Source organism: Taudactylus pleione, unplaced genomic scaffold (assembly GCF_031769625.1).
Source record: "Taudactylus pleione unplaced genomic scaffold, aTauple2 ptg000551l, whole genome shotgun sequence".
Classification (NCBI taxonomy): domain Eukaryota; kingdom Metazoa; phylum Chordata; class Amphibia; order Anura; family Myobatrachidae; genus Taudactylus; species Taudactylus pleione.
Window position 1 is genome coordinate 3,815,966 of NW_028284953.1, and position 6,780 is coordinate 3,822,745.

General features: G+C 48.5%; 1 non-coding gene across 1 annotated transcript; it reads left to right on the forward strand.

The window, feature by feature from the left end:
• Nucleotides 1–547: 547 nt before the first annotated feature.
• TRNAV-AAC (transfer RNA valine (anticodon AAC)) lies at nt 548–620 on the forward strand. The gene has a single exon. It is a non-coding gene; the product is annotated as a tRNA-Val (tRNA).
• Nucleotides 621–6,780: the final 6,160 nt, after the last annotated feature.

The following is a 6,780-nucleotide window of genomic DNA, read 5'->3' on the forward strand; positions in this document are numbered from 1 at the left end:
ATGTGGGCACCTCCCTCATCCCCGAACCTGCACAACCTGATGATATAGTCAGGTTGGACAGCAGGTTCAGGCGATGAGCGACGGCGTCAACGACCAACGGGACCAGGTATTGCTGGTTGTTGACGGCACATCCACTGCACAATATTGTGGACAATTGACCAATAACGATGTCATTATCGTTCGATCATTCATTTTATCATGTAGTGGATACGTGGTTTTATACTGCATTATAATTGTGTATCATCAATGCTGCCATTGGATTCCCACTATTTTTGGCAATGATACCTGGATAACAGTTGTACAATGGGATAGGTACCCCTTCATCATTGTATAGGACAAATCAGATAAGTCATGCCCTTTCCCCATGAGGCCACGCCTCTTTTCCAGGTGTGCGTCTTATGTCCCTATTTGAAAAATAGGTTGAGGGGGGGCACCAATGTTCTTTATGGCCCAGGGCACCAAAAAGTCTAGTTACGATTCTGTCCAATACTCCCTCACCATCGCTCACCACTTACTGCAACACACAAAGAAAGTTTCTATGCTATGAGTTTCTGTAGTGTAGTGGTTATCACATTCGCCTAACACGCGAAAGGTCCCCGGTTCGAGACCGGGCAGAAACATTATTGCATTTTTGCTAAACGTGTGCTTGCTATTTTATTGTATGAACTGACTTTGAGCCTGTACAAATCATTTTACAACAAAGTTACCATTACAGTATCAATGTTGGTTGACATATAGTTTATGCAACACATGGACAGAGGAGTGGAGAGAGCAGGGAGGCAGCAGGGACTCCAGGGACAGCATAAAACAGCTGCGTTAGAGTTGGTAAGAACCTGTCTGATTCCAAGGCTGCATGACTCTCTCTCTATCCCATTCTACCTCCCTGTCTCCTAAGACTAAGGTCACCTGGGGCAACCTTGATGCCCACGATACTGACCCTTTTGATTCTTCCCTGGTCTCTTTTCTTTCCTCTATCTCTACTCTCTCCTGCCTGAAAAAACTGCTTCCCTCTATAACTAGGCCCTAACTTCCTTTTTGGATTTGCTCAGTTGATTACTCACAAACTCAGATGATCTGCACAGCAACTGTGGCACTCTAGAGTCTAGACTGACCCGCTACCTTCAAAAATATTCCTGCACCACGGAAAAGCGCTGGAGAAAATCCTACTCGATGCTTGACTTACTTTTTCAAATTCAAGCTCACCCTTTGCAGCTCCTTTCTTTCTCTCTCAAAACAGTTTTGTGGGATGCACATTTGAACTATGGATTGGCTGTCAGATTGACAGTTGCGCATGCAGGGGGGGTTCTGAATAACCAGAAACCCCCCCCTGACAGATTCGAGAGCAGTCATCATGCTCTTAAGCCCCGTCCCCTCACAGCAAAATGACGCGATTCATGGGTTAATTGGGAGGAGGCAGAGCCAATATGATGCAATTCCATTAGAATCACATAATTTGGCTCTGCCCCCTCTCGATTGACCCATGGATCGCAACAGTTTCACGCTAGGAGGAGGGGCCTAATGACATGGTGCCAACCTGCCAGGTAAGAGTGTGTGTAATGTATGTGTGATTAATATATGTTTTACATAAGTATGTGTGTATATATGTGTGTGCATGTCTATATGCAGGCCTGCCATCAGTAATGATGGGGCCCGGGATTGACAAAATAGGCATGGCCCCTCCCCTTAGGTGGGGGGGCAGTTTGTCAGAGGTGGGCGTTGGTGTGGATAATGTGGGTGAACAGCATGATGGTGAGGGTAAAGGTGTGAGAGCAGGGTGAGGGTGTGAGTGTGAGAGCAGGGTGAGGGTGTGAGTGTGAGAGCAGGGTGAGGGTGAGTGTGAGAGCAGGGTGTGAGTGTGAAAGCAGGGTGAGTGTGAGCAGGGTGTAGGTGTGAGCAGGGTGAGGGTGTGAGTGTGAGAGCAGGGTGTGGGTGTGAGAGCAGGGTGAGGATGAGGGTGTGAGAGCAGGGTGTGAGTGTAAGAGCAGGGTGAGGATGAGTGAGTGAGAGCAGGGTGAGGGTGTGAGTGAGAGCAGGGTGAGGGTGTGAGAACAGGGTGCGAGTGTGAGAGCAGGATGAGGATGAGTGTGAGAGCAGGGTGAGGGTGTGAGTGAGAGCAGGGTGAGGGTGTGAGAGCAGGGTGAGGGTGAGTGTGTGAGAGCAGGGTGTGAGTATGAGAGCAGGGTGAGGGTGTGAGTGTGAGAGCAGGGTGAGGGTGTGAGTGTGAGAGCAGGGTGAGGGTGAGTGTGATAGCAGGGTGTGAGTGTGAAAGCAGGGTGAGTGTGAGCAGGGTGTAGGTGTGAGCAGGGTGAGGGTGTGAGTGTGAGAGCAGGGTGAGGGTGTGAGAGCAGGGTGAGGGTGGGGGTGTGAGAGCATGGTGTGAGTGTGAGAGCAGGGTGAGGGTGTGAGTGAGAGCAGGGTGAGGGTGTGAGTGAGAGCAGGGTGAGGGTGTGAGAACAGGGTGTGAGTGTGAGAGCAGGGTGAGGATGAGTGTGAGAGCTGGGTGAGGGTGTGAGTGAGAGCAGGGTGAGGGTGTGAGAGCAGGGTGAGGGTGAGTGTGTGAGAGCAGGGTGTGAGTGTGAGTATGAGAGCAGGGTGTGAGTATGAAAGCAGGGTGAGGGTGTGAGAGGAGCGTGTGAGTGTGAGAGCAAGGTGAGGGTGTGAGTGTGAGAGCAGGGTGAGGGTGTGAGTGTGAGAGCAGGGTGAGGGTGTGAGTATGAGAGCAGAGTGTGAGTGTGAGAGCAGGGTGAGGGTGTGAGTGTGAGAGCAGGGTGTGAGTGAGTGTGTGAGAGCAAGGTGAGGGTGTGAGTATGAGCAGGGTGAGGGTGTGACTGTGAGAGCAGAGTGTGAGAGCAGGGTGTGAGTGTGAGAGCAGGGTGAGGGTGTGAGTGTGAGAGCAGGGTGTGAGAGCAGGGTGAGGGTGTGAGTGTGAGAGCAGGGTGAGGGTGTGAGTGTGAGAGCAGGGTGTGAGAGCAGGGTGAGGGTGTGAGTGTGAGAGCATGGTGTGAGAGCAGGGTGAGGGTGTGTGTGAGAGCAGGGTGTGAGTGTGAGAGCAGGGTGAGGGTGTGAGAGCAGGGTGAGGGTGTGAGAGCTGGAGTCTATGTACCTGATCAGTCTCCAGCCTCTCCTGCTCCTACCGTCCTTTCTCTGCACCACACGCGGCGGCTGTAAATAGCTTCTCCGCCCGCAGCTGCTGCTCCCTCTCTCCCCGGCTGATGTCTTCCTTGCACAGCCTCTCCCTGCTGCTCCTGCTCCAGCAATGCCGCTCACATTTACCCGGACAGAGAGAGAGGGACCCAGGGGGCAGCCAACGCATTTTGAATATAGCACTGGTCGCAAGCCAATCAGAGCTTGCAGACCGGTAGCCAATCAGGAGCTGCAGCTGCGGCAGCTCCTGATTGGCTGCCGGTCCTCAAGCTCCGATCAGCTTGTGGCAAGCTCCAAATTGAAAATACCGCCGGCACTTGTCCACTATGCTGCTTCCGCTGCTACCCGGGCCCCCTTTCAGTACGGGCCCGGGACTATAGTTTCGGCAGTCCCCCCCTGATGGCGGCCCTGTCTATATGTGTGTATGTATGTATCTATATACTGTATATATACAGTATATATGTATGTGTGTGTATGCAATTGCAAATCCCCCTGTAAAAATCCTGCGTTTGCCCCTGACCGACCTAACGATTTGGTAAAGTTATGCACAAACAATATTGTGCATACACACTTACCAATTGGCCGCAATTACTTTGCATTCTGGAACTTGGTAAATCTGACAGTATCGCATCCACCATAGAAACCAATGGGGGATTCGGTACTCGCGAAAATGGAGGGACAGAAGCAGATATTGGAGATAACTACTACAGTCCCTCCATAATACATTGCAGGGATACTAAATATTTATGGATATCCCCTGAAAACGAGTATTTATTGGGAAATATGCCGCAAATAGTTAATGATAAATGGGTCCCTTAGAGTCTGTAGAAATCATTGTGCATCAAAGTTACCATTACAATATCAATGTTGGCTGACTTACAGCTTATACAACATAGGACAGGGGAGTGGAGAGGGGATGTAGTTACCATCCCAGCAGTCAGGATGCCGGCACTCAGAATACCGGCACCAGAATCCCAACAGCAGTCTGAGTCCTGGCACCAGATTACCGACTGCTGGTATCCCAGTGGTAAGTATTAGGACTAGGGGGAGGGTTACATTTAGGGATTAGGGTTAGGCTGTGATGTAGAGGTTTAGGGTTAGGCTGCAGGTGGGAGGGTTAGAGTTAGGCTGCAGGGGGGAGGGTTAGAGTTAGGCTGCAGGGGGAAAGGTTAGGCTGTGGTGGGGAGGGTTAGAGTTAGGCTGCAGGGGGGAGGGTTAGGGTTAGGCTGCAGGGGGGAGGGTTAGGGTTAGGCTGTGGTGGGGAGGGTTAGAGTTAAGGTGCCCACACATATACCGATGTGCTCACGATACGATTTTATGGCCAATTTCCTCATGAACTTTCACGGGAGCTCCCTTGCCGTCGTGATCACGATTTGGAGTTAAAAATGTCCAATCTGACTAAAGATCTATCTTGCAGCCAATGCATTGTATCCCAGATTGGCTAATCTGCCCTACAGCACGGCAGATCAGAAGATGCGATATACGACGAGCGGGGACGCGCATCGGCATTGTGCTCGTGAGTATAAACTCACGATTTGTACTTTTTTTACCTGATTTGTCGTCACGATTTGTCGAAATCGGCCAAATCGTGTAAAATGTCGCTATATGTGTGGGCACCTTTAGACTGCAGGGGGAGGGTTTGGGTTAGGCTGTGGTGAGGAGGGTTAGAGTTAGGCTGCAGGGGGAGGGTTAGGCTGTGGTGGGGAGGGTTAGAGTTAGGCTGCAGGGGGGAGGGTTAGGCAGTGGTGGGGGGGGTTAGAGTTAGGCTGCAGGGGGGAGGATTAGGGTTAGGCTGTGGGAAAGGTGGGTTAGGACACTTACCTAATCGGGTCAGGATTCAGACTGTCGGGATGCCATTGTCAGTATTCTGACCGCCAGCATCTCGCCGGGATCCATACCTAAGTTGTGGAGAGTGCTGGGAGGCAGCAAGGGCCCCAGGGACAGCATAAAACAGCAGCACCAGATCTGGTAAGCACCTGCCAGGTTCCAGAGCTTCATGACACTCAGGGTCTGATTTATCAACAAGCTTTATCACTCACAACGAGTGATACATTTCACTGTGTATGATAAATGGTGCTCCAGCCATTCAGCTCCCAACTGTCATCTGTTTGAAAAATGACAGTAGGGAGCTGATTGGCTGGAGCACCATTTATCATATGCAATGAGTTTAATCACTCTAACTTTCAGGGATTCACGACTTAGGCGCAGTGCACCCCAAAATAATCCAGCCAAGGACCATCCCACCATCACATGAAAAAAGGAAAGAAGGTGATAGTGAAGTGTAAAGTATAGATGTGTAAAGAAAATCAGTAAGTGTTAATATAATGAGAAAGAATTAAAATTACATGAATAATAAACAAACAAATAAAAAGGTGATGAAAAAGTATCTATGTGAGTTAAGTGGTGATGCTCTGAAAAAGCCCAGCCAGAGCAACCCTGAGGGCCCCACACCAAAAACGCTCACCCCAAAATAATGAATGCTACTTAATAGTAGCACCCACTCTGGGTCATATAATTACATTTTAATGTACTGCATAATAACAGCACATATATAAATATATAAGCCGAGAGCTGCCTCATCTAGGAGGTACCCCAGAAATCTCCAAATGGCACTATATGAATCAGCACATCCTCCCAATGCTGGCTGCCTTCATGCCTCTTAGAACTGCAATAAAAAATATATTGGTCGCTCACATCAGCTTAATGGTATTGCACAGGTGCTTGTAAAGAGCTGGGTTTACTCTGAGACACAGAGCCAATCAGCTCCCAACTGTCATCTGTTTGAAAAATGACAGTTGGGAGCTGATTGGCTGGAGCACCATTTATCATACGCAACGAGTTTAATCACTCGCTGTGAGTGATAAAGCTCGTCAATATATCAGGCCCTATCTCTTTTTCCACTGCCCCCTCTCCTAAGAGTAAGAGGCACATGTGAATGTGTGCCAAAATGTAAGTGACATAACTGATAAAGGAAATTTCCATCTTTTCTGTTACCATCAATAATCAGGATGTGATTTAGATATAATATTTTCTGATGCTTCCTGTTTGATTTCAATATTGGGTGTACTTGCGTGCTATCTGTGATATAACCATAAGAATTGTATTAAAAAAAATCAGATGATGCTTTCCTTTAATAATCCCACATTTCAACAGAAACTGGAATCCAGTTAATTCAGTCACAATCGGAAACACAAATAGACAGTTCCACATTAAAAACTCATTGTTACAAACTAATGCTGCGTACACACGGTACGATGGCAACGATCAGATAACGATCAGACGATCGTCTTGTCATCCTGCATGTGTTGGATGTTCATCCAACACATGCAGTAACCCTTTAATGACTATAACGACCCACAAACTACATTCGTGGGTCCCAATAGTAAGCAGGCTAACCTGGTTGATATCGACCAGGTCTGCCTGCTTGCACAGATGACGATAGTTGGTCAATAACGAACATACGTGGCAGTGCATCGACCATCGTATGGTCATTTGCAGGGGCCAGAAACTGTCAGATTTTAACGATAACAATAGGATCGTTATTGTTAAAATCTGACAGTTTATCATACCGTGTGTACGCAGCATAACACATTATTGATGGCAAAATATTAGTTACTCTGATTTAGGAGTCATTTT